Raw genomic sequence first — 24309 nt, 5'->3', positions numbered from 1 at the left:
GAAAGTCTTGCAGAGTGAAATCAAGCAAAAAGCCTCGAAACTGGTGTTTTATCAAAGAAGCATCTAATGAGATTTAAAGCGATCGCTGCGGCTCACCTACTAATATCAGCTTCTTAAAGGTCTCTGCCACTCTCGCCGTGATGAATCGCACCTCAAAACTTATCGTGAGGCATTACAAATAATTGCTTTTCGTCTGCTGCCTTCACTTTATTGCAGCCATTTTCTAATTCTTCCCTCCGACGCTGAGAAAATGTATTAGCGTCGCGGTGGAGTTCTGACTCGAATCGAGGTAATAGAAAAATATTTAGTTTGTTATCAACCTCGGGGATCGATGAAGTTCAGGAGCAGAGTTTTTAGCCTCGACGCCGCACCTTGTTTCCTCGTCGAATATGAAATAACGTGTAGCTCCGAGGTGACCCTCCCTTCGTGCCCTCGGGCCCTCTTGACCACCTCCACCCCCCCCTCCCCGCCCGCGACACAGCGTGCACGGTGGGGATCCGCCGCGGCCCTCCTCTCCTCATTAACCTCGTCTAATTAGATGGCAGGGAAGTCCATTGTTCGCCCTAATGAAGCCTCAATGGAAAGACAGGGCCTCGGCTGGCTCTTCTGACACTGCTGTGAAATTACAATCCCCTTTTCTTCGCCGCCCCCCCTGTTTTCCCCCTTCTTTCTGCTGGGATGTTGGAGGTTGTCTATCAGAGAGATGGCGATGGGGATGGCGATGGCGATGGAGGGGCAGAAACGGAGCAGCTAGCGAGGCACGGTAATCCGCGCGATAGCTCCACACATTCCCATACTGCTAATTTTGCTCCAGCAGCAGAGCCCAGGGTAGCATTAGCTCTGCTTAGCGCCCCCAGTATGGATCCCATCCACTAATTACTTGAGCTGCCGTGGTTCGCTGAGATTTAAGCACCACCTCAGTACCATTATCTCCCATCCCTACAGCTAGCCCCTGTCGCCCGGGCCCTTTGTAGTGGAGGAGCGGAGGCTGCGGGGTTATTGATACAGGCCTCCCCTCGCAGATAAGATCCTCGGCGGCAGTCCTTCCACTGCTGTACCGTGTGGATCTTAAGGGAGGTGAACGGACTTGGATCGGCGCCGGGAGGGGAAACAAAGAGCGCTGAAGGGCTGAGGGAGTGCGTCTACACCTATGTCAGGAAATCAAAGGCGCGACAGGAGCACAAGGTGGTGACTTGGGGGTTAAAATTGGATGGGGTATTATTCGCCCTCCGGTGTTTTTCCCCTTTTTGGTTCTGTCTTTTTTTTTTTTTTGGTAGGTGGGGGGGTTTCGCTCTCTGCTCACCCCAGAGCGACTAATTACAATTCACATGTCACACACTCCACACATAATAAGAGTTAGGAAACAGAATTAGAATATTCCAAAGGCCTGCAGGGGGTGTCATCTCGGGAGAAAGAGGGGAAAGTGTGTCTCTTTTTTTTTTTTTTTTTTTTGCAGGAAGAGGGCGGGGGGAGACAAAACGGGGGTAAGGAAGAGACAGCGCATGTGTTAGGGAGAGATGGGTGAGTGGGAGGCGAAGGGGGGGAGTGCGAAAAAAAGAAAATCGCTCCCACGCTGAGCGCTCCTGCCTGATGCCGTCCTGCCGACGACGCCCTCTCTCTTCACACGTCGGGTGTCGCCTGCTTGGCACGGCGGCACCGGCTGCCTGTTAGGGTGGCGGAGGGGGTGGGTTGCGATGGTGGTGGTGGCGGCGAGGTTTTTCAGGGGGAGGTGGAGGGCAATTGAGTGACATCTGCTCTGCTGAGACGAGGGGGCAGGCGGGCTCCTGGCATTGGCGGCCGAGGTGTTGGCGGCGTTGGCGCGAGGTTGGCGTCCAGGAGGGGCGGCGGCACCGGCAGCAGGCGGTGGATGGCCTTAACGGAGAACCGTTTGCTCAAACAGCATGACATCTCCTGGAATGGAGGCTCACACACACACACAAATATGCACTCCTGGCAAACACACACCCATCCATGCTTTCCGTGCCACTCCGCCCTCCTTCTCTTGCTCCGTCACTTCCCTCTACTTGACTACCCCTCAACCCCAGCACTTCAAGTTTCCTCAAAGCCGCCATGTCCAGCACGGAATCGCCGCTCAAAGGCGTTTTTCATCTGCATTCGACGAACGCCGACCAGGGTTCATTCGCGGTGCCAATTACTTCCCCGTCGCCGCCGCCGCGTCCCTTCCATCTCCACTGTCTTTCATCCTCTTTCTCTTCGAGGTTTTTTCTCGAAAACCAAACGCCATTAATGAACCATGCAGCTGACATCTGCGGGAAAGGAACAACTACATTAACGTGAGCGACGGCGACATCCCCGAATGTCTGCCTCGTCACCTGCCACCTCCCAAAGAGAATACATAAGTAAAAATGGGGGACCTGGGGGGGGGAAGTGAAGGAACGAGGTTTTAGAAACTCACATGTTGATTACTAGCTTTTGGTAGCTATTAAAGCTTAGCTACTTCTTTCAAAATATATAGAAAAGTTATTAGCAGATTGGAGGAGGACGGATTCAGCTAACCCGGGGGTGACGCAAGAGAAAAAAAACCCCAAGATGAGTGACGTTTATTAGATTGTATCTAAACGAATCTACCACTCTCCTCAGAAGTTGTTTCCCTCCTCTTTCATATCACCGCTGTTGTCGAAGGCACTGTGACGCTGATGCGCTGTAAATTGATTTCCCGGAAGATGTGATGGATGAATAGAGAATGAACATCTTCATCGCTGACCCCGGCGCCGATTGCTTCTCCCCCTGCCCGCCGCCGGATGATTGACAAGGCTGCTAACGAGTGCCGTCGCCGGTCGTGTTATAATTCCGCTGTGTTGAAAAGCAGCCGCGGCTCGGTCCCGAGGTAATGAGCTTCGGTGGGAAGGGAGGGGAGGAGAGAACGGAGATGGGAGAGACTCACCCCTGGAGAGGTGAAATAAAAGAGTGGGAGTAAATAAAAAAAAAAAGAAAAGAAAAGGGAGACAAAGCACATGAAAGTAGATTAGAAAGAAGTTGAGGTTATCATCGACTTGAGAAAGGGGACGTTTCATTGTTTATCTGCTGTCTTGATGGATGTCTTTCAAGCTGCGGCTCCTTCGCCGCGATGTATTCACTTCTCCGTCGCTGAGAGCCAAGACGTTTCAAAAGTGGTATTTGCATTAAAAGCATTTGATGTGAGAGAATAAAGTGCTGCGTGCGGCAGATCACCTATCCGAGTGCGCACGTGTGTGTTCTAAAAGTCTGCATTTACGTAATTGTCTTCGCGTATGCGACTCGTTGTGAGCGCTTGTAATTTATTCCGGGCCGTGGGCAGGTCGCTCTCTGTTTATTTGGATGATTAGGAGGTGACAATATGTTGCTGATGATCAGGTTTATAATCAGCTACCATCACAGATTATTCTAACCTTGATTAAAGACCTGCAGCCTCCCTATCATCTCCCAGCTCAGCCTAATAAGATAGGACGACGCTCCTGATTAATGCCAGAGAGCGACTAGTCCTGACACAAAGGACAGGCCTGCATCACCGCGGGAGGACTCGGAGAAACTGTCGCGCATCACACGTTGTTGTCTTTGTGATTCGTCTTGCCTGACGCAGGACCTTTTGTCTTAATTATCCCTCTTTTACAAATTAATCCGTGTGAGACTGATTCAGTTTTCATTACGGCACTAACAAGGCCGGCGTCGTTGACGTCTGCCGTGATTAGATGTCAAAAAGGGATCGCATGTGACTGCTGTGCATGTGACGTCCCTCCACCTTTTCGGGAAGGAATCGCAAACTCGTCTAACTTTTTCGTCCTCGCCGGCGATCATTACACATGTGTGTGTTTACGCGGGGGTGTGGAGTGTTTGATTAATTACGCTGCGAGGTGTTGTTGAGGTCCCGGAGGTGTGTAGGAGAGGACTGAATGAATGAGTCGCTCTCACAGGTTGTGAGATGATGGAGGCGCTGATCCAGGGTCTGCGGCTGGAGGCAGACCTTCGGTTCTGTTTAGCGCTAAACAGCGAGGCCCGGTCGGCCGTCGTTCTCTCCGGTCCTCCTCCAACAAGAGTGGGATCGTCACGTACTGTTGGCAAAAACAAACCTCTGGTTTAGCAGCAGCAGCAGCGTCGGGCTGAGGAGGAGGTTCAGAGATCCTCTGTTATTACTCAGCAAAAGCTGCTTAATGTGCTTTCACAGAATCACAACAAAGGTCAAAACTTTTATCTCGCTGTTTGACTTCAGGAGGAGAATTTTAGATTCCCTTTATAGATTTACTTTAGTCGAGTGGGTGAAACCTAAAGCCTTGAGCGCCCAAGGTCGAGTTTAATTCCAGTAAACGCATCAAAACTGGGTTCAAATCATGAAGAATTGAGAAAATTGTTGCAGCTTTTTAACTCTTCACCTCGACAGCAATCAGCTGCTCAGCATCATCGTGATTAAAGCAGCTGGATCGGCCAATCAAGGTCCGGTATGGATCCTGTAGACTCAAAATACAAACTCAACACTATTTTATCACGAGGACACTAACAGAGGTGTACAACATTGATACATACAGTGGATTTCGTCTTGGGTTTGGTTACATACGTTTGCTCTCTCTGGCCGCCATCATCGCTCTGTAGGACAACACAAACTACAGTTCTTTGTCTGTTGATGACTTTTTGGCAGAAGTTTCAGCCATGTCGGGTTTTAATGAGGTCAGACGAATGTTTGAAATCAGCATTTTTATAGGATCTAGCTTCAGAAACAGGACAAACAGGCGGGACGTCACCATTAAAAGGAATGTTTTTTAAAGGTTTTTCATGCACATATTGTTATATTGGTGGGATGTGATGTTAAAAGTGCTCAACTTTATCATAAAAAATTATGAATTTACTGCATTATTACCTCAAGCATAAGAAATCCTGCAAATACTTTGATCATATACCATTAGTATTACATAAAATACATACTAAATATTTCAAATTTGATCATAAACTTTGTCATATCTCTGCACAGACGCTCTTACATTTTCATCATAACACTTAAAATGGTTTGTGTCACACGGCTGGAACCTCCGGACTGGGCCTCTAGCTGCAGACCACAGCCTCTTTATAAAACTACAGTTCCTTACTTAACAAGAAGGAGCCTAACCTTGAGCACAGAGCAGCGTACTGTATGCATGTCTGCTGGTTGTGTCCAGGTTGGACAAGGTGCCTTCTGTGGCTGCACACTGAGCTGTGGGACGGTCTGAGTGGACGAGGTCCAGCCGCTGATTGTCTCTCCCCCTCTTTGATATTAAAAGCATTCTGGTGAGAATAATTTGTGTTTAGTGCCCTGCTGCGGCCGGAGCCGTCCTGTTTGACCACCGAAGCCGACCTAATTCATCCTCTCCGAGTGTGTGCTCGTGTGTGTGTGTGTGTGTGTTCTCGTGTTTGTGCTAAATGCAGAATAGCTGTTGTGACTAGCTGGCCGCACACAGAGCCGTGTTGTTGTTGCTGAGAGAGCCTGTGTGTGCGTTTGAGGGCCACTGGATACGTGACCTCTCCTCCAGCATCCCCAAAGCAGCGGCTCAGCGGGCGGGTAATTCATGCCAAAGCTCCGGCCGCCCCGCTGCTTGGAGCGTGTGCCCTCCCCGAGCACCGCTCCCCCCCCCGTGCCCCCTGACCCGTGTCTCCGTGGTTGGTGGGGTGTCCCGTCACAGGGAGCACCTGGCACCTGGCCACCCTCCCCCCCTCCTCTCCTCTCCTTTCTCCCTCCATCTCCCCCTCACGGGGCCTCGTTGGGGGGTCCGTAATGAAGTTTCACATCTTCATTCAGGGAAACAACAGGAAGTGGTCCAGGCCCTGGAACGCGGTCAAACAACCCAGTTTGAAGGATATTTCAAAACCCCCGGGAGGCAAATACTGTACTTGTTGCTGCAGGACAGTATGCATAAGGATGAGGTTCAGTCCTCTTCTGTTTCAGTCCATGCAATCATAACCAGAGAAGATTTATTAAACATCAAAGAGGGGAAAAAAAATACAGAAATAAATCTGCAAGTGTAGAATTATAAAAGCAAACGTTTGACATTTAGGGAAAGATGCTTGATTTTTTTTTTTAGCGAACTGGCCTGAATGATTGAAAGCTGCAATTCTCATCTGTTTATTAGAGCTAGCTTGTTCCCTCAACCTCATCGGGTAGTTTTGTTCGCTAAACTGCACAAAATAGTTATGTTCCCAAAAACATAACCAAGTAGTTTTGTTCCCTAAACCTTACTAAGGAATTGTGTTCCCTAAAAATAACCAAGTAGTTGTGTTCCCTAAACTGCACAAAGTAGTTATGTTCCCAAAACCTGGCCAAATATGTTCTCTTAAACCCAACCAAGAAGTTTTGTTCCCTGAACATAACCACGTACCTTTGTTTTCTTAACATCACAGAGCAATTTTGTTCCCTAAACTTCACCAGGTACTTTTGTTCCCCATAACCAAGTAGTTTTGTTCCCTAAACAGCATCAAATAGTTTTGTTTCCTAAACCTTACCAAGTAATTTTGTTCCCTAAAATTCACAGGGTACTTTGGTTCCCTAAACTGCACAAAGTAGTTATATTCCCAAAACCTCACCACGGAATGTTGTTCCCTAAACCTTACTAAGGAATTCTGTTCCCTAAAAATAACCAAGTAGTTTTGTTCCCTAAACTGCACAAAGTAGTTATGTTCCCAAAACATAATCAAGTACTTTTATTCCCTGAACCTTGCAGAGTAATTTTGTTCCCTATCCAATTATTTTTTGTTCCTAAAACCTAAACAAATCCCTTTATTCCCTTAAACCTCAAAAAGTAGTTTTGTTGCTTAAACCTGAACAAACTACGACCATATGACAAACATCTGGTTGGTCACGACGTTTTGGAAATGGGTTTATGTCATTTTGGTAGTCGCTGTCTCCAAGTTAATGCCACCTGTTTTTTTCCTCTTCAAAGTAGGAAGCGTCCCTGTTCCTCCTCCTGTCAACTTCTTCACAATCTTCCCTCGCTTCCTTTTATTTGCCTCCACCTTCAGACATGACATCACGGGTCCACTGACTCAGCGAATCGCTCGGCTCCCGTCTCTCCTCTCTCCTTATTACATGCCGATTAGCTGCACAAAGTGGTATAAAAAGGTGTCTAATGCAATTACCCTAGTTAGGACGTTTTAATAGTGTGCCGTGCCTCAGAGATGTATGTGCCAGCCAGCCGCTGACATTAAATCAATAATCAGCCTGTCACGCCTGCTTGTTAATTCAGTGCTTTGCATTTTATTCCCCAACATGGTAAGATTGATTATTGGTAGCAGGGGTTTTGAAGTGGGCCAGGGGTTTATAATGATATGTGTAATGGAGTATGGACTGCGTTGCTGTAATTTGCATGGTAGCTGCTAACTGAGATTTCATCTGTGGGATACTCGCAGCCTCTAATTTGTTCGGATAAATTGCTGTATGAAAAGAACAGTAGTTTTATTGAGTGTGTGTGTGTGTGTGTGTGTGTAGGTATGTGTGTGTGTGTGTGTGTGTGTGTGTGTGGAGGATGAGAGAGGGAGAATGAGTCATGACTAAGTGAGAGCACTTCCTTTGTTTCTGTGTCTCCACCGCAGTCATTACGCGTTACTCAGCACTCGTTTTAACATTATCTCACATATTTCTCCCTAAAGTAGGCAGCCGCGGTGCTAAATTGGTAACCGCGTCTTCTTTTCTCGTTGGAAGAGGGGTTAAAGGGCAATTACAGCTGCTTTCCTTTTGGTAACCACATTGATTATCCGGCTTCCTGTTACGTTCTACTTTATAACATCACTTTAGTGTGAATACCGCTTGTTATCTAGAGGAAGAGGCCCACAGTTATAGCAAGGAGATCTGGACAGGAAAGAGTTTACTGGATCATTCAGCTTCAATTTCTCCATTTGGCTGGTGGAGGTACTCAGATCCTTTACTTAAAGATATGATATGTAGAAATTGAGCAGCCACAAGTCGATACAAGTTGGTCAAAAAAGTAAAGTTATCTCCTCTTTTCTTGGGTATTTTATTCCATGTTACTGCAGTATAAATAAATATTATTTCTTGTTTGGGGGTGTATTGTTTGCCAGGTGCAGCGCCAATCACCTGACCAGGATCACCTGTGGTTAGTCTTTTCAAAATAAAGTCCCTGATTTACAGATTTCTCAACATTTTACCTGCGATCACAGTTCATGCCACCACTGCCTCGTGGAACGAAAGCAAACTACGAAATCAGTTGGAAAAACTTGAGAGGTGGGAACTTACTTGACCAACTAAATGTGCCCCAACACACTTATATATTTAAGTTCAGTCCCTTAGGAAAGCCGACCAACACTTTCCCCATCTCCCACAGGAGCTGTGAATCACAGGGCGCCCTCAACAGACCTGCATCATTAGGTCTCATTGCTCTTAATTAGGCCTCTTTAAAGGAGGCTGACTCACAAATTAGCGAGCCACTAAGAACACATGATCTCTGGCCTCGCTGTCGATGCAACCAGGGCCTTTTGCGGTGGAGACTCCGCCACATGTCCTCCACGCTGCCGACTTCATCCGGAGTCCGTTTATGCAGAGGCACACTTGGAAAATTCCCCAACAAACTCCTCCAGAATCCCAGACGTTTGTTCCCCACTTCTCAAACGTCGAAAGTTTTTTCCACAAACTCGTATCATTTATCACGTTTTAAAACTTTGAACGGAAGGCGCAAAAAACAACCTGCTCAACCTTGGAGGAACAGCACGGAAATCAAGATGAAGCTCTCTGTGAATGTGACAAACTCTCAACACTTTCCCCCCTCCGATGCATAAAGTATAACTTTCGCCTGTGCAATTCAAGGTTGTGAATAATGTGTTTTCCACTAAACATTTTAATTAAAAAACATCCGTATATGGTGATTCAAAGAATTATGGCGCTGCTTTCTCGTCCCCCCCACCTCCTCCTGTCTCTTCTCAGCCAAAGTAATACTACTGCGATGCAATGATGCCTCGGTTCCCTTCAAGGAGATGGCTGAAAGCAGTATTAATCATTGTCTGGTGCTGGCCCACCTTCCCTCGGTGTTTTGCATCCCGCGACATCACTTTCAAAGTCTACCTTCAAACTGGGGAGAGTGACAAAGTGGTTCTAAAAAAGACGAGCGGCACCGAGCATATGGCACGGAGGGGGGATGGCCGCACTCCAAAGCCAATCCTGCGGAGAAGATGAAGAAAGGGAGGATAAAGGGGGAGGAGAGGAGAGTCGAGAGGGGGATAGGAGGCAGGAGTGAGGATTATCATCTCGAAGATGCACCTCTTGAAGTTTGTTTCACACTTCACTTTTTGCCCTTCGCCAACAGCTCCTTCCTAACTTTTCACTTTTGCTGTGCTCGAGACTTCAAACCTAAAGGAACAATTCACACGTTATGTACCCGAGTTTATTGCGTCCACAAAATATTTCTGGAGTGTCGCAGCAAAACAGTGTTGCAGCATTCAGATGCTTTTTCGTGATTTCGAAGAACCACTCGCACAGCCTCTATGCCCGCCCAAGAGCCTACAACAGCCCGTAAGGGATGTATAAAAAAGTGACCAATTCACTTTTCTTTCTTCTCTCTCCTGAGCAACTTAAACACCAGCCTCCAGATGATTGGTGCATCATGTAGCCAATGAGATTTCCAATCCAGCAATATATTGTTCTTATTAGTCTTCTAAGGCCTGAACATGGAAACTGTGCAGGTTTAGGTTGTTTTATGCATTTTGCTCTTTGTATCGGCTGTTTTTCCAGCTAACACTTCTGATGGACCATTTTATACGCATGTAGTTAGTGAAAAAATCAGCTTTTACTCCTGTTACTCTCAAGCAGTAGTATTTTGAGGCACGATACAGCTCGTCTGATGTCACACGACGCTAGTAGATCCCAAATGATTTGAGAAAACGCTATTAATGACATGTATTGAAGTGGAAATCTTCACTGCTAAAGAAGTTAGCGAGCACCCCACCTGAAATGGATGCACAAGCCTGACCACGGATGTAATTAACAAATCTCAGGGATGACACCAGACAAGCTGTATGGAGTCTTGTGTTTTTTTGGTCCCCATCAACTTCAGTTGTTTGGGAGAATGCTGCAACTCCAGAAACATTTTGTAAACCATGAAACTCCAACTGTCTTTCCATCGGTGGTAAGTAGAAGACAAAGGTTTCACTTTTGGGTGAACTGCTCCTTTAAGAAACAAGCATAACTTCTGCAAAGGAAAAAAAAAAAGAAAGCAATTGCACCAATAATTCTATTTTCCGCAGCTTTAAGTTGCGAGAGGGAGGATTGTCATAATAAAAGCGTCGCTCTCTGACCCGCGTACACGCATTAATAAATCAAACATTGATTCGGTGCTAAGTACCTGGCGAGTGTTTGCCACGCAAACAAACGAATGCCTCGCCATGCTCCTGTTTCCTGGCCGCCTCCTGATTGGTTCTGACAGATATTCAGGCGTTTGCTGGAGTAATTAGAGAGCCTCGGGGTGTGAGCCGAGGAGAGGCCTTCAGCGCTGGGTTACTTCACAGTCTTTCCTCTCCCTCTCAGGTAATTGCTAGCAGCTGCACAGCCGGGGAACTGAGCCTAAAAGAGCCTTGCATCGATTTCTCCTCTCGCCCCCTCCTCCCTCGTCTTCCTCGCCTCCCCGATGCCTCAGATCCTGCAGACCACTCAGATGTACCTGATGCTGCTGCAAGAAGCCGGAGCCACCGCTGACAAGCACCCCGGCGACTGCGACCAAGTAAACAGCACAAATTTTGTTTACCTGCAGCGTCCTAAAGGGGTAAAGGCACGGAGTTAGAGGGGGAAAAGAAAACAGTTTTTATGTTGTTTTTCCTATGAAAGGAAAATGCATTCCCACCTCTCTCCCTCTAGAGAAAACAAAGGGAGTTAGGGAGTGTGTTCGATGAAGCGTTCACCACCTCCTGCAGCTTCATCCAGGTCTGGACCACTTATGTTCCCTGTCAGAGTTCCCTTGCTTTCATGATTCTTCTTTAACTCGCTTGTGGGAGCTCGCCTGGGCAAGTTTTAGCGCGGATAAGTAGCCCGAATCAGAAACGAGCAGCGCCATGAAACACAACTGCTTGTTCGTGAGAAAATGAGCACACACTAAAAGATAGAATAAGTAAGACTTCTGTATTAAAATGTCTACAAACGACTTGACTTTCGCTCTTTATTTTGTGCACTTACATTATTCTGAGCCCTGAGGTTAAGTTGCTTGTCTCTATAACAGAGAGGCAGAAAAGGCAGAAGGAACATTAATAAAACACATTAAGACATCACCCCCGTCTGTTTATCTTTGTGCCTATGATCATGGTGTGATCATAACTGTGTGAGTTTGACCCACTGACTGTAAAAATACTGGACAGAGCCACCATGGCCGTCACCCATAGAGAGCTACGGTACATAACAGTGGATTTTGGCACCTCTGTGGCTCGTTACTGCAGCTTGAGAAGCACATTTTTATCCTGAAAGTTTAAATAACAAACAGTTTTTTCAACTCTCCAGAATTTGAGTTTCTTGTACTCTAAAAAGTCGCCGGCTGTTTGGTATTTATTCGCCTGATTACTTTTCTGTACATAAATTCGAAACTAGCGAGATATGTTAGCACCAACTTTGTGTTTGAATTCAGATCAGCTCTCACTAAAAACATTATGCTCATGAAGTTAAGTATATTTTCCCCTCCAGCTCATGTAGGCGGTCAATATTAACCAGCAATAGAGGTCAACTCAGTTAATCACTGTTGCAGTCAGGTTAATTAATAGGAGTGAAGATAAACCCCAAAAGTTAAAAAGTGTGAGCTCTCCTCGAATTAAGATACTTCAACAAAAATGTCATTTAAATGAGGTTTTGTTATTTACGTTAGTGTTACACGTCATCTAAAACTCAACTAAAGTCTAAAGCTAAACTGTGATGGCGAGATATCAAGTGGAGGTGAAGTGAAAGGTTCAAAAACAATCGAAATATCAGGAAGAAAAGTGTGTCTGTCTGTTAAAACTGAATTTGACGACAGCGAATCGAGCGCGAGTGCGAGTGCTAGGAAAACCTCAGCTGAATAGAGCTGGCCTACGCTTCTGTATTTATTGTTGGTCATAATGGTTCTACATGGAGAGAAGATTGAGGAGGTGGAACACGGTGTGAAAACTTTGTTTTGATGCGATAGAGAAATGCAGAAGTCGGTTGAGGTTAGATCAAAACTAAAGCATTCGGTGAGGGCTATCTTGTGTTGAATAATAAATATTTTCAGTCAAAGTGTAAAATTAACTCAAAAAACTCCTTTGCACGACTCCGGAGTTGAGTCAAGGTCGGCGCTTTGGCTGATCCATCCACCTCCGTATCCTGCGTTTCTAAGTCAGCTAATGTCTGTTTTTATTCACATCTTCCATTTCTGGTGGGTGCACATCGCCTCTGGTTCACAGGACGAGATTGATCATTTTCCTGGTGGGCACTTGTGTGTTTTGTAATACGTCTATTTCCAGGCAATGATTTTCAGTGATTGTTCACTCCGTGCTCACGGCAGCCCCTTTCTTTTAAAGAGTCGCAGAGGATATTGTGTGGGTGAAATACTCATTTTTTAAGGTAGTAATTAGGCGCACGCACATTTTCGAAACCTCAGAAATTCAACCCACGGGGAACAAAAGGGAGTTTGAGCACTGTTAGCAGATGAATATGAGTATTTTTTTCAACCTGTAACTGCGAGGCTGGAAGCTGCCATTACTGTCCATCATCCTCGTGCTGATACAGTTTGTGCTTTTAGCTTGTTAGAGAGGCAGTTAGCAGACCTGGATTGAAAAGGAAAAAAAAGGGTGAGAGTCTGGTCAAATCATAACTTATGAATAAGGTGTGCTTTCTTTGTTAACTATACAGAAAAGTTGTCACAATTGAGAGGAAATCATATTGTTTGGCTAAAAGAAAAATGCTAATGATTACTTGCTATCTAAACTGGCCCAGTTCTGTTTTCAGGGAAGCAAAAGCTCCGTGCAGTTTCTTGTCAAATTCAGGCCGTCATTTTATTTGCATCACTGTCATATCAAAGGCACGACTGGATCCATACAGTCTTTGTACTGTGATACATCAGGTAGACAAAATAATATCAATAAAGAACAAACTGGAGACTCGTGATGACATGAAACACCACCAACAATGACGGATGGAAACGTATTCCTGGAGAGAGAAGAGATTATATTTGAGAGCTTTACACACAGATACTGTAGAGTTTGTCTTGAAAACAAAATTACGCATTCACACAGATATTTGGATGATTCATCAATGTAAAAACAAGCCGTGCCTTCATTTTTGTGAGCCAGATGCTAACGTCAGCATGCTAACGTTCTCTCAGCACTTTTCTTCTCAACCATTGTCCATGAAAAACAGTGATAGTATTGATAACAGAACATAATTCTCTGGTGGCACTAGTTGTCCTTCCTAATCTGGATAAAAATGGTATTGAAGTGAAATGATTCTAATGTAACCAATTAATTTAATTTCAAGTTGTGTAAACAAAATATTTTTCTGAGGGACCACATTGGCCCGCTGGAGGACATGCCAGGTCAGGAAAGTCATTGAGGTTTAATGTTTAATGGAGTCCAATAGTTGTTCAGATATTTCTCTCTTATATTTGGACCAACAGACCTACTTTGCCATTCCAAAGCTCAAGCTAGCATGGCTAACAAGACAAATAAATGTTGTTTTAACCGTACGTAAACACATAAGTCAACATTGGAGGGAACTAATTATGCCATGGGGTTCAATTTCCAAATCTAAAAAATCACTTCCTGATATTGTAAAATAAACAAAAGCATTTTTTCTTAATATTTTTCTTTCTATATGTTGGGGGGTGGGGCATGTTCCCCCCTCCAATATATATCACAGTTACGGCCCTGCAATCTTGTGAGAGACACAAATCTGGCGATTCCTCTGCATGCGGGGAAAAATGACGAATGAATATGACACTGTTTAACTGGTACACTCATGAAGTTTCCATTGTTTGAGATGATAATGTCCCCATTGATGCCAGCAAATGGATTCATCAACAGCGGGAGCGAGTCAGAATGCCTTTACGCCGTCCTGAATCACCATCGAAACATTACTAATCATTAGAGAAACAGATTTCCACCTTTTGGTTTTTTACTGCAGTGTCTCAAAAAAAAAAGGTGAAAGGAAGTTCAGGACTTCTGTGAACGGCTTCTTGTTGAGCGTAGTTTTAGTCTTTTTAAATGCATTCATCCTGCTGGTGACAACAAGATGGAAACTGACAGAACGCATGCCTGACATCCACCCGACAAAACCCAAACACATGAAGGCGAACCCCGGGATTGGCTTACAGTATTTACATGCTCGCTGATAAAGCGCATCACAAATATAAATTTTCTTGACATGAAATAAAAACAAACCCAAAGGGGCCTTAGAGAGAGAGAAAAAAAAGCATCTTCGCATCATCTCCTTCAAAAAAAGAGATGACAGGCAAAGACAAAGCCAAATTGGATAACAGAGACTTAAATGACAACAAAGCATAGAGGAGTGTGATATACGGTCCCGGCAACAAAAAATGCTTAAATGACAAGCAAAGGCAATAAAATGAAACAGCGAAACGCTTCACCTCACATAAACCCGTCAACACAGGACCTCGAATCCTCGTGGAAAAAGTGACATTTCATTGTAAAGCTTATTATTGAAGAGGGATGTCCGACGCAAAACCCCAATACGGCGTTACACGTTTCTCTTTTAACACAAAAGCTTATTGTTTGGTATCTGTGAAACATCTCAGAACGCTTTTCATTTGCTTTAATTAACATCACGGGCACGTAATAACGTCAGCACTTTACCCTTTTGTCTCCCGAGTGGGTCCCTCGTTCTATAAGAAAAAAAAAAAAAATGTTTTTCTTCAGGCGGACCCTTAGCGGGGGGAAAGCCTGTGAAAGGGCTGAGACGTGGGATTGTCAGGGAGGAAATATTGTAGTCAAATAACAGCAGGGGCAGGTGTTTTGTTTGAGACGCCCTCTTTGGCATTTCTCAGCCACCGAAGAACACCGTGGCAATTATACGCCACAATGGCTGCAGAGACACAGGTATAGATTCATTACTTTTAACAACCTCCAGCTTCTTTTCCCCAGATCCTATCAGTCGATCCTTTTCTTTTCATTTACTCAACTCTCACTCATGTCCACTAATGTAGACGCAGCAACGAACACAATGAAATAAATAGTCTGCCAGAGAAACGGCATAGATGCAGCACGGCGAGCTCCTGTGCGGCCAGATGTTCACATCTGCTAGGATACTATAAATCCAATGGAGACAGGAAGTCATTTCCAAGTGGTGGCTCCGTTCATTGGCACGTGGCAACAAGTTTAACGCGAAGTGAGGCTACGAGGGAGATGAATCATCTTAATGCAAATGTGCTATAATGCATGGGCACAAAGGAGCCAATCACAAAGAGCTCAACTCTCAAATGTTTAAGACACAACACACAGTATTTTCCAAGGAGTCAGACGCCGTCCTAGGAAGGCATCATCAAAGAACAGCTGGAAGGTCAGAGATCAAGAGAGTCCAGGTCTTGAAGACCTTACCTGAGATCTATAATTTTGGACGTTATGGCCATGAAGACCATGAAGGTCTTTACTAAATGTCAAGTCAATCCATCCAACAGTTTGGTCTCATGAAAACGCTGGCTGACACTGCCATCATGGATTCCTCATTTTCAATGTAGTTGTTTTGTGTCTCTTTGAGGTCCTTTTGTGTCTCTTTGTAGTTGTTTTGTGTCTCTTTGAGGTCCTTTTGTGTCTCTTTGTAGTTGTTTTGTGTCTCTTTGAGGTCCTTTAGTGTCTCTTTGAGGTCCTGTTATGTCTCCTTGTAGTTTTGTGTGTCTTTGAAGTTCTTTTCTGTCTCTGTGTGGTGCTTTTGTGTCTCTGTGTTGTCCCTATGTGCCTCTTTGTGGTCCGTTCGCGTCACTTCAAGGTCATTTTGTGTCTCTTTGAGGTCCCTTTGTAGTTGTTTTGTGTCTCTCTGTAGTTGTCTGATCGACTTTTTGTTTAGAGTCACTTCAAAGAGACACCTGCCACCTGACACATTGGACCCCTGGCCCAGTTCCCAGTAGGTCTGTTCAGTTAACCGTCCATGATTACCGTCCTCAGAGCCACAACGCTAGCTTGGCTTAGAATTAAGATAATGTAAGCATTAAAGCTAGCTTCATGACCCAAAACATGTTTAAGCCAACCAATAATGGACAGGACTAAATCACAGATATAATTTGTAGTCCAGCATTGCTCGGTTAAGGTCAGAATAAGATATTTGGTGGATCATCTTTCGCAGAAATGTGCATTATGATGGTCTTGTGAAGTTTGTTGTCGGCAAAATCATAAACACACGTCTGTCATAACCTGTATAAAAATGTGGAGAAAGTGTTTATACAACAGACTTTCATTGTCATTGACAAATGGGTCGCCTTGTTGGGACACCCCACCCAGTGTTTTAATACAAGGGCACAGACATTAATTGTATCTCTACTGACCCCTGAACAGTCCTCGTGGCAGTGCATTGTGGGGGAGAAAGCACTGCAGACTATAAGCAGCCAGCAGATAGCTGTTATCACATCCAACCTCACTCCTCGTTGCCTCCCGGCTGCCCGGGGGCACATTCAAAGGTGAAATGAGTTAAACCAAAATTAATTTCCTCCTTTCACTTGATTTCTTTAACCTAAACACCGCAGGGCGAGTTTTTTTTAGGGATTGAGATAGCGGAGGGGGGTTGAATCATTCAGATCAGGGCCACAAGATGTCTGGAGAGGGCAATCATGGTGAAGAAATGACATGGCTTTGAGAGAGGACAAAGGTTTGTTGGGCCTGAAGCTGCACCTCGTGACCGGTCTGCAGCCGCCCCTCGTTTAGCCGCTCGCTTCCGGCACTCGATCACTGAAAAAAGAGAAATCTCGTTCTTATCTGTGGCGGTGTCAGAAGAGGACTGCTCCTCCTGAGAGTGCCGAGATCAGCTGAGAGCAAGTTTTCTCTTTATCTGTGAGGCTTGTTGTCTGACAGACAGACAGACGTTTGACTGGCAGACAAATGGGCAGGTCGATAAACTGTTAGACACAAGTTACCACGTCTGTCCACATGAGTACATGACTGTAAATCGCTGTGTTGCTATATTTGCTGGATGGTGTGACAAGAAAGGAGTTTCACATTAAAATCATTGTGTGTGGTTCTTTAAATTATATCACTTAAAGGGCAACTCCACCAATTTTATACATTTACAGCTGTTCACAGTTCTCTCTGAGTTCAGCCCAATATGTAAAAAAATAAATAAAAAAATTAAAAAAAGTATAAAGTCTTTTGTGGCTCCAGAGAAAGCTGCACGTAATCTGGTACATTTTTACCAATGATGTGACTCAGTGACTAAGTTGCATTGTGGGTAACGTAGGCGACACGTTTATGAAAAGTGGTTCACTGATCTAGCAAAGAAACAAATGATCAAAATTGATGCAGCAGAACCCGAAACGTTGGCCTTTAGACTTCACGCATCTTTCTTCCTTTTCAAAAACCTGTCGCCTACATTACCCACAATGCAACTTCACCACTCAGTGACATCAGTGGATGTTGTTTTTCCACATATGCCCTTTAAGTATGATTTTGATGAACTCAACTTTCTGATACTTTGGCCATGAAGGTGCTCATTAGTCTCTGGAACAACATAACTTAAAGGAACCACAGTTAGCTTAACATGCTAACTTGGGCTAGATGTTAACAAGACACCCTCAGACATAATAAAATAATGTATCTTGCTGAATTAATATACACAAAATAATCAATATAGTTAAAATGTTATAGTCTGAAGCGGAGCTGTAAGAAACACAACTATGTAAAAAATATGATGTGTACTTTTATTTAAATACTTGACATTATATAAATCATACATTTCGAATATTTATACACTTCTATACTTTACCTTAATGTATTTAATTAATCAAATCACTGATATGAATCTTTCTCCAATTAATTCTTAAAAGAACAACAACATATGGTTTTGTAAACGGTCTTGAACTTGAAAATATCACATTTGTAACTGACGCTAGCACAATCTGAATATACGCTAACAGACAGACGGACCATTAGCTCCACAGACAGGCAGCCTTCTGTCTCTGTTTACCCTGCAGAGGCAACCTAACAATTGGAAGGTCAGAGGTCAAACGGCTGTCTGGGGTCAACCCCTGTGTCTGGCCCGGGGGCGATTCATTTTAACACCAGGAGGCAGTTTAAGACCCGCTTAGGGGAAAAATGATATCTGCCGAGGACGTTAAACTGCCCCTGGGGCCCGAACGTTTGCCTGACAGGTAATTATTGTGAAGTAAACAGAAAGAATCTCGGACCAACAATCTGAGCAATTAACACGTGCGTTTAAATAGCTGCGCGACACAATCAGCCTCCTCTCAGAGAGTTTCAAGTCCTAAATGTACATAGTAATTAACAGCTAAACCCTGAACAGTAGCACTGCCGCAAATTATAAACAGTATCTTAATGATTGCTGCGCATTTTCTCTGTGACAATGTGAATAATCACGCATTGTATTTATGGAGATATTGGAGTTATTTTTATGTTTTTACACTTCCTTTCTTTACGGAGATAAAATATGAACGTGTTATCTTTGCAAAGAGGCAAAGATCTGATTGAAAACAACAAACTGGCGGCGAGACTTGACCTTTAAAACCAACTTTTGACAGAAATCAACGCCCTGATGATGTTGCCGTGACCCTGAAATGATCATATCTGTAAGTGAGAAGAGTTACAGGTGTGAACCAGACAGCCACAGTAGTCGTAGACCTGGAGATCAGGAGGTCGAGGAGCAGCTGGTGGTTGTCAGACATCCTTCCAGGACACGGGTCTCCTGACCACGGGTCACGCAGGGCTGCTCACGCCGCTAACTTCTCTCTTGTACTCGTTTGAGCGTGGGGAATCCTCGAAATGGTGTTTCTGTCATGCATCAGCAGAAGGAACATCTGCATGCAGCTGGGCTGTGATGGCTTGTGGTTAAAGCGGCTCGGCCTCTTCGATGTGAGAGTAAACCTTGAACCATCTCATCGATCTGTGTACAAGTAACACGACTTTACAGGCGATGGCGATCCATTTCGATGACTTCTGTGGAGAGCAGATCAGTTTTATGAGCGCCGGTGAAGACTGAGGGAAGAGACGACGACGAAGAAGAAGAAGAAGAAGAATAAGAAGAAAAGGGATTAGGACTCAATTTCCTTTACTTTTCTGCCACATCACATACATCTCTAAAGTCCCTCCTCCTCTTCTGAGTTTGCCAGCTTCATTGGCGGAAGAAAGAGTACCAGTCCTCAACGGCAGCCAGGTTTCCATCAGAATCTGATGTCCTCGTCTTCTCTTCAGTGGAGCGAAAGCTTCAGTAGACGTTTGAGTTTTTTCTCCACGGCGGCCAAGCTTTGTAAGTTTCCTGCATAATTTCTAGTGTTTTTTGAATTTTCATGGATGAATTGAACAATGGAAATACTCTTTGTAGATATAAAAATGTTCCTTCATACAGTTTGCACCTTAAAAAAAGGGCCAAACTCCTGCTTTTATGCACATATGCTCTTAACTTTGGTCCTTTATTCTGCCAGTCCATTCAGGTGGCTCTAACATCTACTTACATTGAGGTTTTCCTTCTATTGAACCTGGTACCCAGCACGCAGCTCTGAGATCAGGGTTTCTAGGTCTAATTGGGAGCCAGGCTGTTAGCTTTAGCCATGTTGCTAACGCTGTTCTCACGACAGTCAAACCAAAAGGAAGAACTAGGAGTTTGTCTGCTTCTGCTTTATGTAAAGGATGTAAATACAGTCTTCCACCACGGCCCACGTCAAAGAGGTCTTGTTCAAGGAGCAAATCTATTATATCCTTAAAACAGCTTTACTCTGGAGAAAATAAAGCCCATTACAGTGTAAACAAAGAGCCGCTGTCCTTCGCTGATCATAATAATCTTAGTTTCAAGCCGTGTTGTCTTGGTGGAGGTGTCAACACATGTTTGTTTTCCTTCTCTTGCAGCTCAGCATGATGGGAAAAACACTCCCTGTGACCACTAACTGCACCAACGGAAAAAAGGAAAAAAAAAAAACAACAAAAAAAAAACAACCCTCGCTCTCGCTGACATTATTTGTTCTCGCCCGTGATTCCCACTGAATGTGGCACCGGCAGCGCAAACAGCCCCGCTTGTTATCCAATTGTGCCTCTGCCAGGTATGGCAGGCGGAGCGCTGTTTGCGAAAGTTGACTTGAAGTCCCGGAAAGCGAGTCGCTCTCTCTCTCTGTCTCCGTGACAGGCTGTCAATCATCTCCGATGGCGGGCTGCCTGGCGCCGCTCTGCCAGCGTCGACTGTTCAAACTGTTGTGCTACTAGTTTGTCTGCCGTTTTGCTCACAACCTGCTCCTGTCGAACTTTTGTTTTTTTTCCTCCTTACTTCCAGCTTCTGTTTATTAGCCCTCGTCGCGCCGACAAAATATCCCCATCTTTCCCGACACTTTCAACAAACTCGCTCAAAAAAAAAAAAAAAAACAGCACCGCTCCTATCAATTACTATCAATCCGAGCCGGGCCAATTACGACCCGATGACGCCATTATCACATCAAAAAAAACCAAAAAAAACTGACAAAAAGAGAATGGGAGAGGAAGGGATGGAGGGAGGTGGAGGGGAGAGATCCAGCCTGTAATTAGTGGTCCTAACTGGAAGAGAGAACAGGGGGCCACATGGTTAGGGCATCTGTGGCCGAGCACACACACACACACACACACACACACACACACTCGGTCCCGCTGGCGTCTGGGGGTCCGGCGGTGTCAGCCCTACTCTGGGCCAGCGGCCAGCGCCTCTGTCCCTGTCATGTGGGCCCGTTAATGAGGAAGTCACATATGGACTAGGGACCCTCGTTAGGCAGGCGGGCAGGGAAACACACACACACACACACACACAAGTCGAAATGTGGGAGGAAACACACACACACACACATAAAATAAGTAATGCACACACACACACAAACAGGTGCAGGTGAGGGCGCACTCACAGATTGATGGACACGAGGCAACGCGAGCAAGCTGGGGGCAGAGAGAGAACATGCTGTCATGGGCGACATGAGGGCAGCACCAGACGGGCCTCACACACACACACACACACACACACACACACACACACACACACACACACACACACACACACTCCTGTAGGTCTATCTCGTCAGCGCTCACTCAAACACACACTCACAATGCCGCGGCACAGGCCTCCGAGCAGCACAAGCTCCCCCCTTGTTAATGAACTGAACTGACTAGAGAGGCGTGCTGAGAGCGGACCAACTACTGTACTTTAGGGAGGGCAGCCGGATCAAGTAGCTGGATACTGTGGAGCCTCGTTGAAAAATCCGGCAAGCAAGTTCAAATTGTCGCAGGTTAGCGCGGGATGACGGGGGAGAGTCACAATCCTTGACATTTCTACACAAATAAATGTGTTTTGGTGCTCCGGTGTTACCAAAAGTGAGCACACCTGCACACCCTGCGGCGGAAAGCTGCTTTTTTTTCCCTTTTTTGTTTCTGAGCACAGTTTCGGTTCAAATACAAGCTGTTTTCATTTCCAGCTGACGATAAGGCAGATTCTCACGCAGATTCCATGTGTTTCTCACTGCAAGAAAACGGCTCGAGTCCATCGTGAAGAGATCTTTTTGTTGTGAGCGAAACGTTTGAGAATCCTCAAGTTTTAGAAAGTGAGATCTGAATGATGATGGGAAGGTTTCTTGCTTCACACTATGATGACGTTATAGCATAATTTCCAGTGACAAAGCTCTAGAATGATGTTCTGATCAGCCGTCAAAGTCATGTGATGTAGTAGAAGAAGCGAGAAGTTGATCAAGTGAGGATGTTGGAGTGGTTGAACAGGTCGAAAACACGATTTTATCACAGATGACTGCTGTTTGTCCCTCGTCGACTTGACTTCTTTTTAATTATTTTAACGGTAATGTAACGTTACGTAGGTCCACCCACCAGCCTGCTGTAGACACAGAAGTGATCTCAGCAACATAATATCGTGTTTCCCTTCGTATTTTTTAAATGAAACAATCCGATCACCAAAAGAAAAGTTTGGCATTTTCAGCCAAAACAGTAAAGATTCAAACTGATTGGTTGAAGTTAACGGATGTGATCTGGTAAAATGTTTGCAAATACTGAAAAAGCGTCTGACTGTTTAAAATGTTTAGAAAAGATTCTGAGTCTGAAAAGTGAAGCCAATGCAGAAGTGCCTTAAACTTGCATTCTTTCACCACTGGTTTCAAAAAGAAGTCCAATTTTATGTAAGCTTATGAGAAAATGACCCTGCTTCTCACTTGATTTATTACCTCAGGAAACAGTTTTCTGTTGAGTTAATGGTCTCAATCGTTAGTTTCAGGTCTTCTTCAATTCAACACAATGTTAAATTTGTAAAATAAGGTCACATTTAGAGAAAGATTGACGATCGATAAGTCGTTTTGGGCTCACAGTCAGATTCAATCCTCCTGAGTGCCATAGTTTCATTAAAAAATGGGCAAGAAAACAAGATGGCGACGACTATAATGCTAAACTCTCAGAGCACAGTGTTGTTATACCAGATAATGAGATCCAAATTGTAAAAAAACACACATTTACTGATTTTATTTTGAAATATAAAAGCGCTATTCCAAGAAAATTGTCTGTTTTGTGTGCCACTTTGTAGTTAAAGTATCATAAAGTAGATTTTGTTAAACATATGGAGACAAATGTAAATGCTAACACATAGAAAAACAACAGAAAAAGAGTCATCAAATCATCGATGTCACTTAGTAGTTTTGGCTATAAAGGTTGACCAAGGTTTTTTCTAATATTAGCCATCAAAAGCTGCTCATCACACTGCAACAAGTGAGGTAAATTTCATTGCTTAATGTTTGAGATCGCAGCAACAGCCGACCAGAAACCTGCAGGAGCTCGCTCGTGTGGTTTGACTGACAGTTGATTTCTAACGCGAGGCGCCAAAGATGTCACCACGACCCGAAGTCACATCACAGATTGACACTTAAAAACGGCAACTACCTGTTTCCCCCTCGACGGGGCCGTTATGGGAACGTCCAAAGAGACTTAACGGGGGGAAAAGGACACGAGGGGGGATGACGAGGCAGCGACGGCTCAGCTGCTGCCCCGGCCGTTCTCTGCAGCCTTCGTCGCGTACGGTAAGAGGAGGGGTGTCGGAGGCATCGTGGGGGCGACGCTCTTTCACACGGGCCTCTCACCAGCTGTCACCCCCAGCACACCGCTGAATGGGGCCTGTCACTCGGGCCGGGCCCCGCCGGGATTTAACTGGTCAAGAGAGGGAGAGGAAAGAGGGAGCGCAGGAGAGAAAAGAGGATGGAGGACGGCGGGGAGGGGGTTAGTGCGAGGGAGAAAAAAAATGAAATACAAAAGCAGCTCAGAAAAAGCTGGAGAGCAGGGATTAGGGCGCACATGTGTAGAAGACACTAATGCATCTTACACTAACTTCAACCTCAGCCCCTTCCCCTTGCATCCCCCTCTCTCAAAGCCCAGGATTAGAGATCCCGGGCGGGCAGAGGAGCGACATATAGGCCCGGGTCTCCACATCTCCGACTTATCCACATCACCCCTTTAGCTTATTACAGGCCTCATCCTGCTATTTATCATCCCTTTGTGTCATATTATTTTTTTGGAATACATTATATTTTCCCTAAGATGCGGATCAGACGCTTTAAGAGACTCGGAGGCGGGGCTGGGTCGCAGTGCGTTCGCCACATCTGCTCGCCGCCGCGGCGAGGGCAGCTGATGGCGAAGGGGCTAAGGAGAGAAAACACAGGGGTCGCGTCGACAATCTGAACCCGCCCCGGCTTAATCTCTCCCCGCCGTTCACCCGGTCCCATCCCCTCTCCTCCGACGTCTCCTCTCGTGCCCCTCGCTCGGCTGCTTTTTGTTTCGTAGAGGACGATGGCGTAAGGTTTCAGCTCCTTTTTTTCCGAAGACCTGAGGTGAAGCAGGAGGTGGAGGGGAGGTGGAGAGGAGGTGGGTCCTTCCTCCCTCTCTGTCTCGCTGTCTTTCATACACTCCCCTTCTGTTGTAGCAGCACAGTATCGCCAAAGAAGGTTACACAAGGGTGAAAATGTAGGTATTACTGTGGAAAGTAAGAACAAGAGATGCTTTATAATGACCATCATTAATAAATGCTTAATTAATAGTTAATTAATCTATAGTTAATAGTTATTTAACTGTCAACTATCAATTACATACTTTATAAATAGTTTTTTCAAGCAAATGTTTATCATGAAGTCGAAACTGATGTTTTGTAAACAATTTATAAAGTTAGAAAAAGGTTGAATCATCTATTAATTA

Source organism: Sparus aurata, chromosome 24 (assembly GCF_900880675.1).
Source record: "Sparus aurata chromosome 24, fSpaAur1.1, whole genome shotgun sequence".
NCBI classification, from domain to species: Eukaryota; Metazoa; Chordata; class Actinopteri; order Spariformes; family Sparidae; genus Sparus; species Sparus aurata.
Note: the sequence above shows the minus strand (reverse complement) of the source record.